This window comes from Lynx canadensis, chromosome C1 (assembly GCF_007474595.2).
Source record: "Lynx canadensis isolate LIC74 chromosome C1, mLynCan4.pri.v2, whole genome shotgun sequence".
NCBI classification, from domain to species: Eukaryota; Metazoa; Chordata; class Mammalia; order Carnivora; family Felidae; genus Lynx; species Lynx canadensis.
In genome coordinates, this window is record NC_044310.1 from 86,020,874 (window position 1) to 86,042,143 (window position 21,270).

Here is a 21,270-nt window from a genome sequence, read left to right on the forward strand (position 1 = left end):
ATCTGAAGGTTCTCATGACTGAGGTTTTACTAAATGATAATAAACGGTGTTTTCCTAGCAACAGCTAGCCCCTCAAGGTCCCGGAAACCTTGCTTCTAAAATTCCTTAGAGACTTACTCTATCCCTGACCCCCTCCCAACCTGAGTGTATGTAACGAGTTACCCATCATGACCCCATGCAGCTTTTCCTGCCCATAGGTCCTGTCCCTGTGCTTTAAATAAAATTATCTTTTTGCACCAAAGATGTCTTCAAAAATTCTTTCTTGGCCATGAGCTCCAGACCACCCCACCATCACCCCAAAACCTCATCAGGATCTGCTATGTAATAGAGAAATCAAAGGTTATAGAGAAAAGTACTCTATTAAAAAGGGTAAATACTAATATAAGGCACTTTAACGCATACTCTAATGATGAAGACTAAAATGGGGGAAATCATCTTAACTAGCAGGTTTTTTTTAAGTTTATTTATTTATTTTGAGAGAGAGAGACACACACACAGAGAACAGGGGAGGGGCAGAGAGAGAGGGAGAGAAAGAATCCCAAGCAGGCTTCTCGCTGACAGCAATGTTGGGGGCAGGGAGTTGGGGGGTGGGGGGTGGGAGTGGTACCTAGATCTCACAAACAGGAGTTCATGACTTGAGCTGAAGTCGAGTCAGATGCTCAACAGACTTAGCCACCCAGGCACCCCCAGTTATTTCTGTATTACAAAATATTCTAAGGACACATGGAATTTTCTAATGTCAGATCCTTTGGAGGCAATGCCAAATGATATGGGATATATAAACTACACAATATATTTAAATCTACTCCTAGCTACTGAACACTTAGAAGGTTTTTCTTTCCAAATAAAGAAAATAACTTTAATTTTTGATATTTAAAATTTGGGATAACTATGTATTACATTTAGCAAATGTCAGATTTTCTATTCCAATGTAACTCAGCAGTGATAAAAAGTAAAAAGATTCTAAAAGCGAAATAGTTGCTGTCAGTGGAAATAAAGTGCTTCAGGTTTGTTTGCGTTACAGTCCCAGAACAAAAAAAAAAAAAAAAAAAAAAAAAAAAGAATCAAAGTACTGTCATGTTGAGAAAATGCTTAAATTACTTAAAACATCAATAATGGCCAGGCTAGCCTGTTATGTATTGACCATCTCTACCAGCGAAATAAGAACATGGAACATGTACTATTTTCATCATAAATACTATTTAATAAAAAATTGGAGACAGGACATGCACAGAAGAAAGCCTTTCTTTTTCTGGTTTCAACATCACTGACATCATCCTTCCTAGAACAAACAAACAAATAAATAAATAAATACATAAATAAATAAATACATACATACATAAATACATAAATACATACATACATAAATAAATAAATTACACAATCCATTGGCCTGAAATGAGGTTTTCATTAGTTTTTCTCCCACAAGTGAATAGGCCAACAAAAAGCTGCATTCCAACTAGGTTGTCTCCTTGAAAACATTTATTTTGTGTTCTTTAAAATGCTTTTGTGCAAGGAAGACTCATGACAATAGTGTTGATTGACAAAAGGAGGGCCTTGATTGTGTTTATAAACAAACACAAGACCTGTGACTTCAAGTTGCAATGCAAACATTAAACAAAAATATGCTGCCTTCTCAGACTGAAAAATGCAGGACCTTTAGTCAAAAAGAAAATATATTGATTAAGCACCTGTCAGATACGTAACACTAGACATAAGCTTTTTTTAAAATGGAAGAGAGGAAAATCTATAGCCAATTTAATGAACCTATTTCTGTTTCTTGGCTTACCTAAAATTCTGCTATAGTATTTTTCTTCTTCACTAAAAGTGTTCAAATACCACAATCTATTAACAAATATAGCCTAAAATACTGTGTTTTCATAAAATTTTGGACATTTTCTTTATGGCATTTACTAAAAAATATTCTTAGTTCTCAGGAAAAAAGGAGTGGATCTTTATTACTTCTTAAAATGGTTTCAGAGAAATAAACTGTTGGAAGTTCCTTTACTATCTTTTTTTTTCTTCAAATGAAGTACATCCTGTCTGAAACAGAATTACTAACAAACTAAAAGCAAGAGTTTCAGGGTAACTGAATTTAAAAATATTTTGCATTGAAAGAAAGTTCTGATATGTTCTGAGCATATCAGATGATAGGCTTTAGTATAAAAAAAGCTCTTCAAGGTACTATGTTAAGCCATGATAGTTTTCAAAACACTTGTTAAACAAAGTTGTGACTCATGCTTGTGGTCAGTGTGTGAGGAATTAGAAATGGTTTGAGTTTCAATAAATCAGATCTTAGAATTGGTGAGGACAGGTATTGCTACCTGGTAATGCAATTTGTAGAATTTTGCAGCTGTGTGACTAAAGGAATATACTTTATGATAACTTAAAAGAAACTGTGACTCTATATATTATACTTTGGCAGCAGGAGTAGGGAACTTAAATTCTTAAGGAATAAGGCTTGGTGCCCTTGGTGCTCTTTCCTTAAAACACCCTGGAGAACGGAGCAGGGAAACCACTCTCTTCCAGGTCTCAGCTTCTGACTTCTTAGGGTAAGAACTTCCATCAGTGGAGCAAGTAGCAACAACAGTAGCAGCAAATAGCAACAGGAGCAACATGCATTTTCTTCCATATCAACTTAATATCAACTGACTCTTAGCAACATAAGTATTTTTATAGTCACCACTGCAGAGGAAAAAAGTGCAAGGGCAACTGTAGGCAGAGGAAAGTTCCTTAGAAGAAAGAGGGACAGAGTAGAATGATGCCTCCATTTGTTGCCCACACCAGAAACCTAGGTGACAGTCATGCTTTACGCCTTCCTTGACTCCCCACCCACATCCAGTTATTCCAGACTGAAAATTATTCCTATCCAGTGTTTCTCGAAAGTATCCACTTCTTTCTTTCCCTGGTACCTTGACATAAATTAAGCTACCTTTTTATCTCATCTGGCATTTTGTAACAGACCCCTGGCTGCCACCACTCATCCAGCCATCAAAGTGAGCTTTTTTTTTTCCCCCAAAGTTTATTTATTTATTTTGAGAGAGAGGGGGAGTATGCACTGTGTGCGTGAGTGGGGACGGGGCAGAGAGAGACCCCCAAGCAGGCTCCTCTCAGTCAGCACAGAGCCTATTGCCAGGCTCAAACCCAGGAATGTGAGATCATGACCTGAACTGAAACCAAGAGTCAGACTCTCAACTGACTGACTGACTGAGCCGCCCAGGAACACTCCCCCCCACCCCCCGACATTTTACATAAAGTTTGTTTGTTTGGAGAAGGAGCACACAAAGTGAGCTTTCTAAACTTCAAGTCTCCCTTGTGTAAAACTTCAGTAATTTCCCATTGCTGTCAGGATAGAGTCCACACTTCCTCATGTAGCTGTCTGATCTGAAACTCTTCTAGCAAATACTTCTGAAGTTCCACCTCTTTATTCTCCGAATTACTGAAATTTCAGTTCTCTGAACAAGTGACGTTCTCAGCTCTGGATCTTTGCATGTTCCCAGCATGTTCCTACCCCTGCCTGCCTCTCCTGTGTCAGGTCATACACTGTCCCCTAGGTGCCCCATGGCTCCACCTTGGGCTGGGAATGCACACTGGTCTTCTCTCTTAGGGATGCTCGTGTTTTCTCTGGTTCAAACGCTCCTCCCCAATTATGAAGTACAGTGTATACCTATGAGACAGCAGCATGGTACACTCAATAGCTATATGCAAAACTAGCATGAGGGAGAGTAGGTACATATTTTAAGCACATCTTGAAAACAGTTTCACAAGTATGAAGTTCTCAGAAACCACAGTGGAAAACTAATATATAGACCACTGAAAATGAAACAAGAGAATGATTCTTTTTGAATGACATTTGGAAAACTGAGAGGCTGAGACAGAATCTAGACAGGTCATCCAGGTCGCATAAGGGGTTGCTAAAACTTCCAAAGATGAACTACTTACGCTGCATTATAATAAGTAGCTCATGGTCCATGAGCAGTGGATGTTTCCAGGCCAGCGGGGGAAGCAAAGATATCCTCAACCATGTAAGAGATCTGTTGAGTAATGGATTGAGACTGAGTTTCTATTTTTTGTCATGTTCCTCTGAATTATCTCCAGACCTGTATTTCCAACCTGATGGTGTATATCACTACTTGGGCATCCCACAGGCACCTCTCAGAAGACCTTACCTGTCCAGAACAGAATTTGTCACTTTTCTCTCAACCTGCTGCTTTTCCAGTGTTCTCTCTTCTAGTTAGCGGCACCTCCATCCACTCAGATATCCAAGCAAGAGATCCAAGATATCCACTAACATGTTCCTGCAGTAAAAAACAAACAAACAAACAAACAAACAAACAAACAACTCTTACCACCCACATGCAACATGTCACCCTCTCTTCTTGATACTACTTTCTTCATTTTTTTATTTGAGTACAGTTGACACATGATGTTATGTTAGTTTCAGGCATATAACATAGGCATTCCGACAAATCTGTATGTTATGGTATGCTCACAAGTGTAGCTACAATCTGCCACCATATGACACTATTAAAATACCTTTGACTACACTCCCTATGCTGTACCTTTAATTTCGTAATAGTGCTCAAACCCATTTACTTCTCTTCATCCTCAGTGCCTCTACTTCAACGAAGGCTACACTCATTTCTGAATAATGACAGGTCCCTGATTGGTTTCCGTCCCTCCAATCTTGCCTTACCCTCATTCATTCCTCGTATTGCAGCCAGAGTTCTGTTTCCAAAGTTCATGTTTAATTATGTTGCTTCTTCTGTTTAAGACCTTATAGCGATTCTCCATTGCTCTCAGGATAAAGCACTTGGTGAATATCTGTCGAATGACTTATCTTCTCAAATATTCAGAATAACATTAAGTTAGGCAGTATTATTCTATTTCACAAGTAAGGGCACCAAGACTCAAGTGAAGAACTTAACGCAGAGTCAAACTGTCAGGTTTGTCTGACTCCTGAGGTGGTACTGTTTCTGTATCACACTGCCTATCCTTTCTCTCAGGAGACGGCTTCTTCACATAGATAGTGAAAAAAGACTGCTGGTTACACAATGCGTTTCTGCCAGTCATACACGAGTAAACAATTTCTGGTTCCCATAGCATTGTAGTAATTGCTTTATAGAAATATCTTGTACTGCAGTAAAAAATGTGATTAACCAGGAAGTGCAATTAAGCAGATTTTATTTTAAGAGCACGCAGAGAAAAGAGATTGTAAGCTTTTAGGCAAAATCTCAATATTACCAAAAACAAGCTGATAGGAATTTTTTTTTAAGCAGGCTTCACACCCAGCATGAACTTACGACCCTGAGCCAATCAGGACCTGAGCTGAGATCAAGAGTCGGACACTTAACCACCTGAGCCACCTGGGCACCACAAGCTGATAAGAATTTTTAAGAACAGTTTCCAGGGTAGTAACTTGGAATTTCTACATGTAGAACTCTGTTGTCCATACCTTTCTATAGCAGGTATAATGACCATCAGATAGAGCTTTTGCCTGGCATAGGAGCTGGCACAGAGTAGATGTCCAGTAAGTGTTTGTCACATGAATGAATTAATAAAGGGGAAAAGTAAAAGTATTACTGGCTATGATGGCCAGTTTTACTTTTAAAAGTAAAAGTAAAAAGTGAAAGTAATCTTCAGCATTCTAAGATCCACGGTCATTTATCATGGTCGTCATATTCTTCCTACTAAGGGAAGATGGTAAAGTAATATATGTTAGCTAAGTTTCCCACTACATAGATCAAAACAAAAAAGTTTTCTTATTCTCAATAAACTAGGAGATTCATTCAATCAGAACCATTTATTTCCTAAATGTAGTGGTAAAAAACACATCTGATTCAAGTTTTTGGAGTTTCTACCAAAATTTAGCGTATATATAAATATACGTGTGTGTTTGTTTTCAACTATGAATTTAGCTATATTGAGAAAGAAGATTGACATAATCGGATGAAATAAAAGTTTTTATTTATTTGCAGATTTTTAAAAAATTTTTTTTCAACGTTTTTATTTATTTTTGGGACAGAGAGAGACAGAGCATGAACGGGGGAGGGGCAGAGAGAGAGGGAGACACAGAATCGGAAACAGGCTCCAGGCTCTGAGCCATCAGCCCAGAGCCTGATGCGGGGCTCGAACTCCCGGACCACGAGATCGTGACCTGGCTGAAGTCGGACGCTTAACCGACTGCGCCACCCAGGCGCCCCTATTTGCAGATTTTAAATATCATAGTTTTCCCAGTCTACCTAATATTTCAGACTCCCTCATGGTCATTTTTTCCCTAGTCCTCTTCACAGTTATATACTGTGGAGTTACTTAATAGATGATAATTTTAACCAAGGATCATATTTGTCATATTAAAACAAATGTAAAGCATCCTGGAGCGCCTAGCTGGGTCAGTCAGTAGAGCATGGGACACTTGATCTTGGGGTTGTGAGTTTGAGTTCTACATTGGGTGTCGAGACTACTTAAAAAGTTTAAAAAAAATTGTTTTTAAGTAGAATATCCTGAGTTCCTGGGTAAAATGTATAATAGATAATTCTTCACTAGTCAGGAAAAAGATAAAATTCAAATTGTATATATCACATACTATATTTCTAGGTCTCTCTTTTTACAGTAAAAAATTACACTTATAATATTGCAATAATATTGCATTAAATCTTTTAATACACAAATCTACAGTATGAAGATTTTAGAAACATACAACTTAGGGAAATGAAATCTTACTTTTCCTTTTAAAAACTAAAAAAAACTTACTGTTTATTTTTGAAGGAGAGAGAGACAGAGTGTGAGTGGGGGAGGGACAGAGAGAGAGAGGGAGACACAGAATCTGAAGCAGGCTCCAGACTCTGAGCTATTTGCACAGAACCTGATGTGGGGCTCAAACCCATGAACCATGAGATCACAACTTGAGCTGAAGTCAGATGCTTAACCAGCTGAGCCACCCAGGCCCCCTTATTTCTCTTTTCTTAATAAAATAAGTCAGGGGCGTCTGGGTGTCTCAGTCAGTTAAGCCTCGGGGCTCCTGATTTCATCTCAGGTCGTTATCTCAGGGTTTGTGAGTTCAGGCCCCACACTGGGCTCTGCACTGCTTGGGATTCTCTCTCTCACTCTCACTGCCCCTCTGCTCATGCTCTCTGTCTCTGTCTCTCTGTCTCTGTCTCTCTGTCTCTGTCTCTGTCTCTCTCTCTGATAATAAATAAATAAAACTTTTAAAAAATTTAAATAAAAATAAATAAATCAGATCTTTATTTGTGTTATTGACTATGATGGCTGATCTCCTTTCAGGTCATGCTGTAAATAGGACCAGAAAAGAGGAGAAAAACTGAACTTGAGTTCCCATTGCAGTGAAATCATGATTTGGCTATGATACATTGACAGCTTGTACCCTTACTAGTTATATACTCCCTAGTTATGAATGTAGGTCTAATATCTCACTGCTTCTAAGAATATCCGTTTAGGAAATTTATTGTATCACCAACACCAAGAATTTCTGATGGAAGTTAATCCTGTCCTGAGGCCGAGGTAAATTATTTTAGGTCAGCTCAGATACTGTAATGAAAATTTGCTTTCAACCATGGCATGATATTGGCAAATTTGGAAAATCTAGGAATGCACGTGATAATTAGCTCAATATTAGAGTGTAAAGGCTATAGATTTTTCAGACCCTTTTTTTTTTTTTTTTTTTTTTTTTTTATAGGACACGAGCTCCTGGGAAATATTTTTGCAACTGTTCTGGACATCAGCCTTGGCTGGAGAAGCAGTGTCATACTTCCTTCTGTCTGGGGACCCCTCTCTTCTCTGATTCTTTAGTCACATGTAGGGCAGCCACAATTAGCTTGGCGTAGGAGCACCAGTTTACAACAGCTTTTATAAGCGGAGGAAGTGCTGCACGCACAGTATACCTGTGCAAATTCGCTCTCTGTAGGTGTTGGCTCTCTGTGCTGGAGAATCCATCCAGCTCAGCGTTCCTCTCTAGGTCTCTGAGGGTTGGGTTTCCTTCCGGCAGTAAAGTGGGTGGGAATCTCTCTGAAACCACTCTATTTTCTTGCTTGTGTTTTTTTTTTTGTTTTGTTTTTTTGGTTTTTTTTTCACTCTGAGGGAGATGTATAATAGTTCCTACTCATTCTTTTGGTTGACGTGTTCAGCTTCACCTTCCCATGCATCTGACTTCAGCATGTTTTTTGTCTTCAAGTGAATTGTGCCCAAAACGTACAGCAGCTGCCTACACCAGATAACTGCACAGAGCAGGTTTGTAGAGCAGTGTGGTCGGTCAGTCCTTCCCTTCCTAAGCTGCACTCTGCTCCTTGAGGGTCCCTTGAGTTCTCAACTGCCGGAGTTCAAGGAAATGTGACCATAGTTTTGATTTCTGTAGAAAAATAAAGCAGTTTAAAATTCAGAGTACCCATGTAATCATTTATGGAAAAAAAAATCTCTAAACCTTTGTTTTAGAGAGCAAAAGAGAAAAGAGGTAGGAAATCCCCTCAACAGTTTTATTTAGAAAAAAAAAAATCACACCTATGGTACCTCCATGGTGACAAATAAAAATAATGCAGGAGCAGAATTCGGTAGACATATTTTTAACTAGATTATTAAACTTCACAGCATCAAGTACCAGAGCACTGAACATAATTTATTCGATTTATACTCACTGCTGCATACCTAAATGATTTTCACACACCATGCTGCTGCCTCTTCTTAGGCAGCTTAGTGGTTACTGTGGATCATGAACCCCACCCTTTTGATCAGATAAAGCTAAAATATGATGATGAAGGGAGAAAAAAAAACCCCTTATATTCATGAGCCAGTGTTTAGAAGGATTTATAAGACATAAAATATCTAAAATGGAAATTTATCAGACTCTGTAGTTTGTAACATTTTAAACAATATTGCTTATCAAGTTGCCTTTCAACAGGCTAAAATCTTCTGAAACATCTATGTTAATAGAGGACTTAAATGATTTTTATCATGCTTAGATTTGATTTTTTTTTTAATTTTTTTTTCAACGTTTATTTATTTTTGGGACAGAGAGAGACAGAGCATGAACGGGGGAGGGGCAGAGAGAGAGGGAGACACAGAATCGGAAACAGGCTCCAGGCTCTGAGCCATCAGCCCAGAGCCTGACGCGGGGCTCGAACTCCCGGACCGCGAGATCGTGACCTGGCTGAAGTCGGATGCTTAACCGACTGCGCCACCCAGGCGCCCCTAGATTTGATTTTTTAAAACAACATGAGCTTCAGGTAAATCATTTTGCACACACCAGTAAGACTTCACTTGTGTAGTAAACTATCTACATAAACATATTTGGTGGTTCTGCAAATCTCCTATTTCCTTTTGCTAACCCAATGGATATCATGCTCCTTCTGTGTGGAAATTCTGAAGCTATCACTGACATCAGGTCTTTTAGTTCTGTCTTTAAAAGTGTCTAGACTCCCATCCACCAATGCTACATGACAAGCCTTTACAGCCATTTCCGTATGCTCTTCTAGGAAAACTTCTAACTGATGTGATTTCCTCCCATCTACTCTCTACCTTGCTACTAGAGTTATCTTTGTAAATGCAGAACTGATCATTTCATTCTTCTACTTGGAAACCCTTAGTGGTTCATAGTTCACTAGAATGGGTTACTGGTGTGACAAGATCACTATAGCCTTTGGGACATTGCCTCTAACCTAAAGCAGTTCCTTCTGATGACCCCAGTATACTATTCAAATATTACTGGTTATTGGGGGGTGGGGAGGGGCTTTACTTAAAAAGTTTGGAAGCACCTCTTTAAAGCAAGGTTCTTAACTGAGACCTGAGAACCCTGGGAGAACAATATGTGGACTTCAGGATATTTATGATCCTCTGTAGTTTCTGGGAGTGGGTCCTCAGAAATAACCTATTCTTAAAGGGGACTATACTTCTAAAAAATTTAAAAACCGCAGCTCCATAACATACATTGGCCTTAACAATCCCTTCTACACTGTCTCCCAACATTAGCAACAACCATTCTTTCCCACGCATCTTACACTCCAGCCACTGCAGACTATTTGGCATTTTTCCAACCTGCCAAGTTTTCCAGCCCTCATCTTTCTGCAGCTTTATCTTCGTTGCTTCCTTTTTCTTACCTTTAGCTTCAGCAATGATGAATTGTTTGTAGCTCTCTGAAATGTACTTTCAAGTTTCGATGCTCAGTCACACACCATCTTCAGCTTGGAATGTCCTCACAATCTGCCTGATGAACTCCTGGAAGTGATCTTCACCATCTGGTGAACTCTTCTGAATGAACCTCCTCCCCTCCCTCCTCCTAGAAGAATTCTTTGCTCTTGTTGTTATGTTGCCTTCTTATTTTATATTAATATTTATATTATTGTGCTAATTTTAATTTATTCTAATGATTTCCATATATTTTTCTCCCCATAAGACTGTGCTACTTGAAAGTAAGTCCCTAATGTATTCATCTTTATATGTTGGATGACTGTTCTTTTAACCTCATCTCAATCTGTGAAACGCTGACTTAATCCTTGAAGATTAAAATAGTTACAATGTCATTTCTGGAAAAACCTCTTCAGTCCCCCAAGTCAGGGGGAACTCTCTTCTCTGTGATACCTAGGAGTTTATAAACAAGTCTATTAAATCAGTTATGCCTTTCTCTTATCTTTCTCAAGTATAAGAACTGAGAGCCTTCAGTTTTACAGGCTCAGCTCTGCTCAGTTCCTTGGCCTAATCTTTATCAATGGAGCAACCAGCAGTGGTTTCAGCCCCACCTGTGAATGTACTGCCCATCGCCTCCAGCACCACCACCACCACCAACTCTTATTGTTTAAAACCCTAATATCTTTACTGCCTGTCCTTTCTCTCTGGAAACTGGACCTGTATATCCACTTACCTGGGAAGCCTCTTGCAAATGGGAGGATTTCATAAGAACCCTGACACTGCATCTTTCTTCCTACCCCAACTTCAAGATCAGTGCTCAACGAGGTAGGGCCTAATATTTCAGTTTGAAATGCTTGTCACTCTGTTAAGAAAGGCTGCACTTAGAGCCAGTTTAATTTTCCTGACCAGGGTCAGCCAGATCTGTTTTCTGCTTTATCCTATTCCCTAAAAGCCTGGAGCAAATTGTCCAGTGGCAATGTTTAATAATCCTTAATGCTTAACACAATGGCTTCCCTAGAGTGGATACTCAGCACGAATGAATGGACAAATGGACATCAATTTAAAAAAAGAAAAAGAAAGAAATACCTATACACAATAAGAAGTAACAGAGACTGTGGTGAATATCTACAAAGGACAACTCTTCCTTAGCACTATCCATTTCCTAACAGGTGAGATGGTGGGCTGAGGGTTGTCAGATACACTTTTTCAAGAGAAGCTGGACATCCAGATTTTTATGTGACTTTTTTGATATTGTAAGAAGGAGCATGGTTCCTGCCCAGTGTGTTGTACTTTTATAGGATAAAACAGATTATCATGTAGTCAAGTCAGACATCTGCAAGGGTGAAAAACATAGGCTAGCTTTCTGTGATTTTCAATGCTAGTTGAGTGTCAGTATTTCTGGAAAGGAGGATCAATAGTGAAATGTCCTTTACAGGACTTATCATGATAGAAACAAGTTAGGTTATTTGGATTCTTGGCCATTGTTCTCCTTAGTCTATCATATCCTATTGCCAGAATAAGAAAATCCAGGAAGACAGAGTCTAGAGGCATCAGTAGCCTGGGACAGATAACTTGCTTCATGTTGACTGAAGAATAGTTGTGTCCTAATAAGGAGATCATTAAGATGGTTCCTTTGTAATCTTTTGCCAATGACATGTGACAAGGGAGACCTGGAAAAATACGGGCTCAATAAATATTCATTCGATGCATGAATGAATGAATGAATTTGTTGTTCCACATTTACAGAAATTTTTATAAGAGGTTGCTTCTTTTCATTGGAAATTTTCTTTAATTCAGTATCATGAAGATATTCAATAAATAGATGATGACTAGAGATTTTGTTTCAAATTTATTTCAGAAGCTTCTTTTAATACACCACTTTGTATCCACTGGGGTCAAAAATGAACTATTTACAGCTTTGTGCATCAAAGGACGCTATCAAGAGAATGAAAAGGCATCCCACAAAATGGGGAAAAGTTTTTGTAAATCGTGTATCTGACAAGGGATTAATATCCAGAATATATAAAGAACTCCTATAACTCACTAACAAAAAACCCAAACAAGCCAGTTTTAAAATGGTGAAAGACTTGAATAGACATTTCCCTGAAGAAAATGTACAAATGGCCAATAAGCACATGAAAAGATGCTCAACATCACTAATCATTAGGGAAATGCAAATCGAAACCATAACGAGATACCATTTTACACCCATTAGAGTGGCTATTATTAGGGGCGCCTGGGTGGCTCAGTCATTTAAGAGGTTGACTTCAGCTCAGGTCATGATCTCGCTGGGTTTGTGAGTTCGAGCCCCGTGTCCGGCTCCGTCCCTGGAGACTCCTTCAGATTCTGTGTCTCCTCCTCTCTCTACCACTCCCATGTTCATGCTCTGTCTCTCTCTGTCTCTCAATAATAAATAAACATTAAAATTTTTTTTAAAAAAAGAATGGCTATTATTTTTAAAAAAATTTTTTTCAACGTTTTTATTTATTTTTGGGACGGAGAGAGACAGAGCATGACCGGGGGAGGGGCAGAGAGAGAGGGAGACACAGAATCGGAAACAGGCTCCAGGCTCCGAGCCATCAGCCCAGAGCCCGACGCGGGGCTCGAACTCACGGACCGCGAGATCGTGACCTGGCTGAAGTCGGACGCTTAACCGACTGCGCCACCCAGGCGCCCCAAAAGAATGGCTATTATTAAAAACATACAGGGGTGCCTGGGTGACTCAGTTGGTAAGCATCCAACTCTTAATTATGGCTCAGGTTATCATCTCTCAGTTCTTGCGATCAAGCCCCGTGTTGGGCTCCGGGCTCATAGCATGGAGCCTGCTTGGGATTCTCTCTCTCTCTTTCTCTCTCTCTCTCAAAATAAATAAATAAACATTTAAAAACAGATAAACAGATAATAAAAAGTGTTGGCAAAGATGTAAAGAAATTGGAACTCTGCATTGCTGGAGGGAATATAAAATGGTTCAACTAATGTAGAGAACAGTATGGTGGTTACTCAAAAAATCAAACAGAATTATCATATAACCTAGCAATTCTAGATACATATCCAAAATGGTTGAAATCAGGGACTAGAACAAATATTTGTACATTCGTGTTCATAGAAGCATTATTTATAATAGGCAAAAAATGGAAACAACTTAATTGTCCTTTGATGGATGAATGGATATACACAATGTGTTGTATATGTAAATGGAATGTTATTCAGCCTTAAAGAAGAATGAAATCCTGATACATGGTACAACATGGATGAACTTTGAAAACATTATTCTAAATGAGGTAAGCCAGAAAAAAAAGGACAAATAGTTTATGATTCTGTTTATATAAGGTATCTAGAGGAGTCCAATTCATAGACACAGAGAGTGGAAAGTGGTTACCAGGGGCCAGGGGGAGTGGGCAATTATTGTTTAATGAGTATAGAGTTTCAATTTGGAATGATGAAAAAGTTCTGAAGATGGATAGTGTTATTGGTTGCACTGTAACATGAATGCACTTAATGCCACTGGATTGTACACTTAGGTTTTAGAATAGTAGGGGTGCCTGGGTGGCTCAATCAGTTGAGCATCAGACTTTGGCTCAGGTCATGATCTTTTGGTTCCTGAGTTCCAGCCCCACATTGAGCTCCCTGCTGTCAGCCTGTCAGTGCAGAGCCTGCTTTGGATCCTCTGTTCCCCTCTCTCTGTTCCTCCATGCTTGCACTCTTCCAAAAATAATATATATTTTTTAAAGTTTTAGAATCATAAATTTTGTTATGTATATTTTACCACAATTTTAAAAAATGAGTTATTCATAATCATGATCTTTATTTCTGGTTTACATAGGGTTTTGCATCAGGCTCTTTTGTGCCTTTACCCTAGTTCCTCTATTGTTCTACTTTCTGTGTATATGTACCAAAGAAAGAATATGGGGGCTTGGGGGGGGCGGACAGCTGGGTGGTTCAGTCAGTTAAGTGACCAACTCCAACTCTTGATCTCAGTTCAGGTCATGATCTCACCATTTGTGAGTTTGAGCCCTAAGTTCGTTTCTGCACTAACAGCGCAGAGCCTTTTTGGGATTCTCTTTCTCCCTTTCTCTCTGCCCCTCCCCTCATCGTGTTTTCTCTCTCTCTCCCTCTCTTTCTCTCTTAATCTCTCTCAAGATAAATAAATAAACTTAAAAAAAAAGAAAGAATGTGGGGGTTAGGGGGAGGAGAAGGAGAGAGGGAGAGAAAGAGAAACATTAAGACCAACAGCTCAAAGATTGGAGTAGGTAGGGCAGTTGATATTGATACGCATCTCTGCAATAACAACTTGTCTTTAGAAAGTCTTGAGGTGCCTGGGTGGCTCAGTCAGTTAAACATCCAACTTCAACTCCGGTCATGATTTCGCGGTGCATGAACTCGAGCCCTGCATCAGGCTGGGTGCTGACCGCTCAGAGCCTAGAGCCTGCTTCAAGTTCTGTGCCTCGCTCTCTCTCTGCCCCTCCCCTGCTTGTGTGTGTGTGTGTGTGTGTGTGTGTGTGTGTGTGCGCGCGCGCTCTCAGAAATAATAAATGAATAAACTTAAAAAAAAAAAAAAAGAAAGTATAATTACTCCAAGGATGCTTTGTTCTAGCCCTGGATATTTAAAAATATTGGTATCATTTAGCATTTCCCTTGGCATGGGTGTTGTCTATTGGGATTTGTTCATCAGAAGAAAAGTAATCCTTCTAACTTTCAGAAGAATATGAGGAGAAGGAACATGAGACCTATCTCACATTTCTAACCCCGTTGCCCATCACTCCACTTAAGTCCCATATAACCTCACGCCTAGACTATTACATTAGTTTCTTTCTACTGTAAATTCTTACCTCATTCAACATGTACAACACTATTCTACCATACTGATTTTCCAAAATATCATCCTTTCTTAGTAGATGACTTTACTTCCTATTTCACAAAGGCTATTTATCAAGCATGAATGCTCGTAACTTCCTGCCCTTCCCCCCACTTCTACAAGCATATCTGCATATGCTGTAACCTAGCCTCTTTTCCCTGCTCCAAAAGAAGTTTCAAACCTCATCCTTATCCAGCCACTTGTGCTGGGGATCTCATTCCCTCCCACCTCCTTGAGGACTTGGATCCATCAGCTGTCTCTTTTCTTTCCTGTGCCTTCAGCCTCCTTCTCTTCTTCAGCTCTTCCCCCTTTAGCCTGTAAACAAGGTCAAGTCTTTCTCAGTTAAAAAAAAAAATTGCATTTCTCAAGTTTCCATCCTGAATTTCTCCTATTTGCTCCTGGGCCTCTTGAAAAACTGCATTATTTGCTTTCTCCACTTTCTTTCCATCCCCATAGGCTCCTACCCCGCCCCCAAACTGAAACTGCTCTATGAATGTTACCTGTGGCCCTTAGGTGCCAAATCCAGTAGGCAGTTTTCATTATTTATTTATCTAATCAGTCTGCAACCTTTGACACTCTGGGCTAATTTTTTTTTCCACCTGATTTCCATGGAACCATCTCTCCTCACTCTGTAACCATTCCTTCTTACTTTTCCTCTGTCCACACCAGCTACTGTTGCATCCCACTGATCTGTCCTTTGCCATCCCTTCTCAGCCTGCACATTGAGGAGGTCTCCAAGCCGATGGCATCACCATAAGCTAATAACTCCAAAATTTCTTCATCTCCCTCAGCTTTCTCTGGTTTGCTAGACTCAGGTACGTACTGAACATGTCCGTCTGGACACACAGCATATTTTATAATTCCCTCTCCCCAGAGCAGGCCTCTCACCCCTGTTTTTCACATCTTGATAAATAGCGCTATCATCTATCAATTGCCCATGTAAGAAACATGAAAGAGATTCTATGTTCTTCCATCTTCTAATCCAATTATGGCATGAAGTCCTGTGCATTTTATGAAAGTAACTTTTCAAGCCTATTTCCCATATTCGTCTATCTTGCCTGGTTCTTTTTAGCTATTTAGCTAATCATTCTTTAACTATTCACTTACTCCAGTAAAATGACACCATGTTAAGCAGCCTATAAAATACTCTTTTTGCTATAACATTGTCAGTGGTGAGTTCAAATCTTTCATAAGAACAATTGGAAATTTAGGCCACACACTTTATTTTATTCAAAAGTCAGAATATAACGATGAGATACCACTTCATATCCACTGGGATAGCTATTATCAAAACAAAGCAATATTACTGAATTTTAGAAAGGAGTGAAATTCTGACACATAGTACAATATGGAAGAACCTTGAGGACATTATGCTAAGTGAAATAAGTCAGATACAAAAGAACAAATATTGTATGATTCCGCTTATATGGGGTACCTGGAGTGGTCCAGTTGATAAAGACAGAAAGTAGCATCGTCGTTGCCAGGGATGGGAGAAAGGAATAATAGGAAGTTATTATATAATGGGCACAGAGTTTCAATTTGGGATGAAAAAGTTCTGGAGATGGATATCACCGATGGTTGCATAATAATGTAAATGCACTTAATGCCACTGAATGGTACACTTAAAAAGGGTTAAAACGGTAAATTTCATTTTTTATGCCTTATTCAGCTCAGGCTGCTATAATAAAAATGACATTGACTGGGTGGCTTAAACAATAAAAATCTGTTTCTCCCAGTTCTGGAGGCCAAGATGTCTAAGATCAAGGTGCGAGCAGATTTGGTGTCTGACGAGGTCCTGCTTTCTGTCTTGGAGACAGCTGCTTCTTGCTGTATCCTCACATGGCTAAGAGAAAAATCATCTTTCTCCTGTCTCTTCTCATAAGAACACCAATCTCATTCCTGAGGGCCCCAGCCTCATGACCTAATTACCTCCCAAAGGCCCCACCTCCAAACGCCCTGTAGTGGGAATTTAAGCTTCAACATATGAATTTGGGCAGTGGGGGCGGGGGAGGGGGGAACACAAATATTCAGTCCACAGCAACCACAATTTCAAAATTAGAATATATTTACCAGATTTTTCAAAATTGTCATTCCTGAGATGTCTTTCTGTAGAGTTCCAGGAGTGTATACTCTGTCCCCTGTGATACAAGGAGGTGGGAGCTAACTGAAGTAAATGGTATCTTGCCAGAAGGATAGGAGGGACCAGTTCTAAAAGACAATCAGAGAAGACACAGAGCAATCTGAAACTCCTGGGTAGAAATAGAGAATGTCTGTATCTCAGAGGGTGACCCTCTGAGGGTCTGTTCCTCCAGAGACCCAGGTTCCCCTATTTGTGTCCCTGCGGAAGCTCAGCAATACAGTGTGTGTTTCCCAGCTTGCACAGAATCCTCCCCACTTCTGTTAAAGCCAGCATTCCTACCATGCACTCCAACACAAAACTGAACTATAGTTAAGCAGAAAAATAAATAGTTTAAAAATACATGCATTTTGAAGTAATTATGGAGAAACTCAAAAGCTGAATAAAAGAGACCAGCAACTCAAGATCAGAACAAAGCCTTTGGGAGCTCTAACAGGAAAATATGTGTATCATTGTCAAGTGCCAAAGTCAATACAGCATACAAACCAAACCCAAAGCTTATCTGTGTGGTTTCCATAGTGTCAATATATATGCAAAGTTGGTCTGACTGCACTGAAACCCAGCAAAGGTCATGGAAGTAAAAACAAAAGTCAGACTGTCTCTGTGAACCTTTGGCAAGTGCCAGGTTTCCTGGACGTTTTCTCATTTCTAGAGAAGTGAGCGAGAGGTGGCAGTAATGTTCTTTTCCTCTCTTGCTCTCTCTCTCTCTCTCTCTCTCTCTCCCCCTCCCCCCTCCCTCTCTTCCTCCCTTCCTGCCTCCCTCCCTCATGAATTAAAGCATTATTTTCTTTGAGTCCCAGGAAATGAAATTCATATTTACAGTGAAAGGTTACTGATGAAAGAGATGACCTGTTCCTTTTAATATATATTTATTTTCATGTATAATTGCACTATGGTTTTAAAAGTGAGAGTGGTTTTCTTTAAAATAGACCTGCTTTGGGGGGATAAATACCCACTCTTTTTAATTTTCCTCCTGCTTGTCAAATCAAAATAGCCTCAGATAAATGAATAACACAAGAATAGCTGCACAGAATCAGGACGAGAGGAGCAGCACATCACACATTTTTCTTTGATTGTGCTGCAGGTTGGGGGTACAAATTGGGAGGCTGCTGAGATGCTAGGTGCATGTGAGTGACAAATTATATTAGTTGAAAAAGTAGCTACACTCAGTGGGATGAATTTGCCTTCGTAATTAGAAATTTAAATAGCAGCTGTGTACTGGGGATAGTTTTTGGTTTGGTTTTGGTGGGGTTTTTAAAAAAATTTTTTTTATGAGACTGTAATGATTTACTGCTTGCTTTAAGGTAGTGATTTTTTAGGGGTGCCTGGGCGGCTCAGTCAGTGAAGCATCTGACTCTTGGTTTCCACTCAGCTCATGATCTCCTGGCTCGTGAATTTGAGCCCCGTGTCAGGCTCTGTGCTGACAGTGTGGAGCCTGCTTGGGATTCTCTCCCTCCCTCCCCAACTTGCGTGTCTCTGTGTCTCTCAAAATAAGTAAATAAACTTAAAAAAAAAAAGGTGATGATTATTTATTTACTTATTTATGCATTTTTAGGTAAGCTCTACACCCAACATGGAGCTTGAACTCACAATCCTGAGATCAAAAGTCACATGCTCTAGGGATTGAGCCAGCCAGGTGCCTCCGAGTTTGTTTAGTTTTGTTGTGTTTTGTTTTGTTTTCTTGAGTAGAAAAGGATGGAAATGAAGCAGTGAGTTTATTTTACAAGCTTTTATTGAATTATTACTACACGCTGTGTGCACTCTGCCAGGTACAGTTCTGACTTATTTGAAGCTCATATCTGTTGACTAATTCCCCCAAGGTCTCACTGCTAATAAATAATGAAATACAGGCCTTTGGGCCTGCTTGGGATTCTCTCTCTCCCTCTCTCTCTGCCCCTCCTCTGCTCACACACACTCTCTCTGTCTCAATAAACAAATAGATAAAAAATAAATAAATAAATAAATAAATAAATAAATAAATAAGAGAGTTTTTGGGAAAATTAAGCAATATAGAGAAATAACCAATATACATAATCAATACTGACTAAAAATTATTAGTATTTACTCAAATACTATTAATAATTTCACTAATCCATAAAATCCCATGTTCATATAGCCCAACTATGAGCCCTCTTGTCTTGGTTTCCCCCTTTTAAAAAAATTCAAGTTTGGGGCACCTGAGTGACTCAGTCGGTTAAGCATTCAACTTCTGCTCAGGTCATGATCTCATGGCTTGTGGGTTTGAACCCTGCATCAGGCTCTGTGCTGACAGTTTGGAGTCTGGAGCCTGCTTTGGATTCTGTATCCCTCTCTTGCTCTGCCCTGCTCATGCGCTCTCTCTCAAGAATAAATAAACATTAAACAAAATGTTTTTTAAAAATTCAAGCTCTCTGCCTAGAGCTGAAATCTACCATGGACACTATTACAATGGCTGGATCTTTAGTACCCTGTGCTCTATTCCTGGGAACTGGATCTTGTGTCCTACATCATCAATTGTTGAATGGGATGCTACATGTTATTCACTTCCAATGGAGGCAGGATGCTCTACCACCTGATTTTTAATATCTCCATTGTTGCCATATCTCAGGAAAATTAGGCCACCTTATCAATGTCTTTGATCAGGCTCTAGCTCAACATGATTCTTTACTAACTCTAGTTTGAACTGCTGAGTGGTTCTCCTGGCTTGCTCAGTCCTGCTTCTCGTCTTCCCTGCTAGCTACCTTGGGGTGCCGGGTGGCCCGGTTGGTTGAGCATCTGACTTCTGCTCAGGTCATGATCTCACGGCTTGTGGGTTTGAACCCTGCATCAGGCTCTGTGCTGACAGTTTGGAGTCTGGAGCCTGACTCGGATTCTGTGTCTCCCTCTCTCTCTACCCCCTCCCCACTCACACTCTGTCTCTCTACCTCAAAGATGGATAAACATTTTAAAAAATTAAAATAAAATAAAATAAAATAAAATAAAATAAAATAAAATAAAATAAAATTATAGTACACCTTGAGGTCAAACTCACCTAAGATTCAGCATGTAGTATTCTAGCTATGGAGGAGTCAAAGATGAAAATACATAGTCTTGCCCTAAAAGAACGTATAATCTTAGGGGCGCTTGGGTGGCTCAGTTGGTTAAGCATCTGACTTTATCTCAGGTCATGATCTCATGGTTCATGAGTTCAAGCCCTGTGTTGGGCTCTGTGCTCACAGCTCGGAGCCTGGAGTCTGCTTCAGATTCTGTGTCTCCCTCTCTCTCTGTTCCTCCCCCGCTCACACACACACACACACTCTCTCTCTCTCTCTCTCAAAAATAAATAAAGATTAAAAAATAAAGAACTTATAATCTTCATAAAATAGAAAAAATATAAGACGTAGCTTACAAGCCCCCTTGATTTATTTCACTGGCCTTGCCTGTCTTGCATTCTGGACCATCAGCTCCTCCTTGAAAGCTTCTATGGTATACCTACTTCACGCCTCAAATGATTTTGCTGTCTGGGAGTGAACTAATTGCTTGTCCAAGAATTATGACCCTTCATTTTGGTTATCACTGTGTGGCCAGGTAGCCAACCATAAGTCCAAAGTCTCTGGCTGCTTCTCTCATTTATGGGCTCGGATGAAACACTTCACTACAGGGCATGGAATCTGGCTTTCTGATGAGTCCAGTGCTATACCTAGAAGCATAGGAGAATTAACTCCTTGTAGAGTTAATTCCCAGAACCACTGAGAGCTAGGAGACAGGAAGGAGCCACAATTCTGTGACAGAAGGTTAATTCTGTCTCCTCTTTCCCTCCCATCCATTCTCAGGCACAGTTTCCCAGTGTGGCTGAGCAGATGAAAACTTGCAGGTGATTGCCTTAATCTCTCCATGGCTTATTATGAAGTAGTGACCAGCATAGTGACACTGTTACTTACCCTCCTCACACTTACCTTCTTTCTCCCCCATGGTCACTACCCTGGGATTGCACCTCCCATACAAAGTTTAATCACTTAATTCATGCATCAAGCTCTGCTTTTGAGGAATGAATGGACCCCAGAGCTCCAAAATATGAGACTCTTGAGCCAAAGAATGAAAGGAGATACATTAAGCTTAAAAGAAAAGAAGACATGGAATAAGAAGGGTTCTTACATAGCCTGGTATTCGCTCTGATACCTGATCA

At 39.8% G+C, this 21,270-nt stretch overlaps 1 long non-coding RNA gene across 1 annotated transcript; it reads right to left on the reverse strand.

The window, feature by feature from the left end:
• Window positions 1-1,183: 1,183 nt before the first annotated feature.
• On the reverse strand, window positions 1,184-5,074 carry LOC115522440. Its single transcript, XR_003971382.1, has 4 exons — window positions 4,697-5,074; window positions 4,170-4,298; window positions 3,943-4,034; window positions 1,184-1,282 (listed from the first exon to the last, which is right to left on the reverse strand). It is a non-coding gene; the product is annotated as an uncharacterized LOC115522440 (long non-coding RNA).
• Window positions 5,075-21,270: the final 16,196 nt, after the last annotated feature.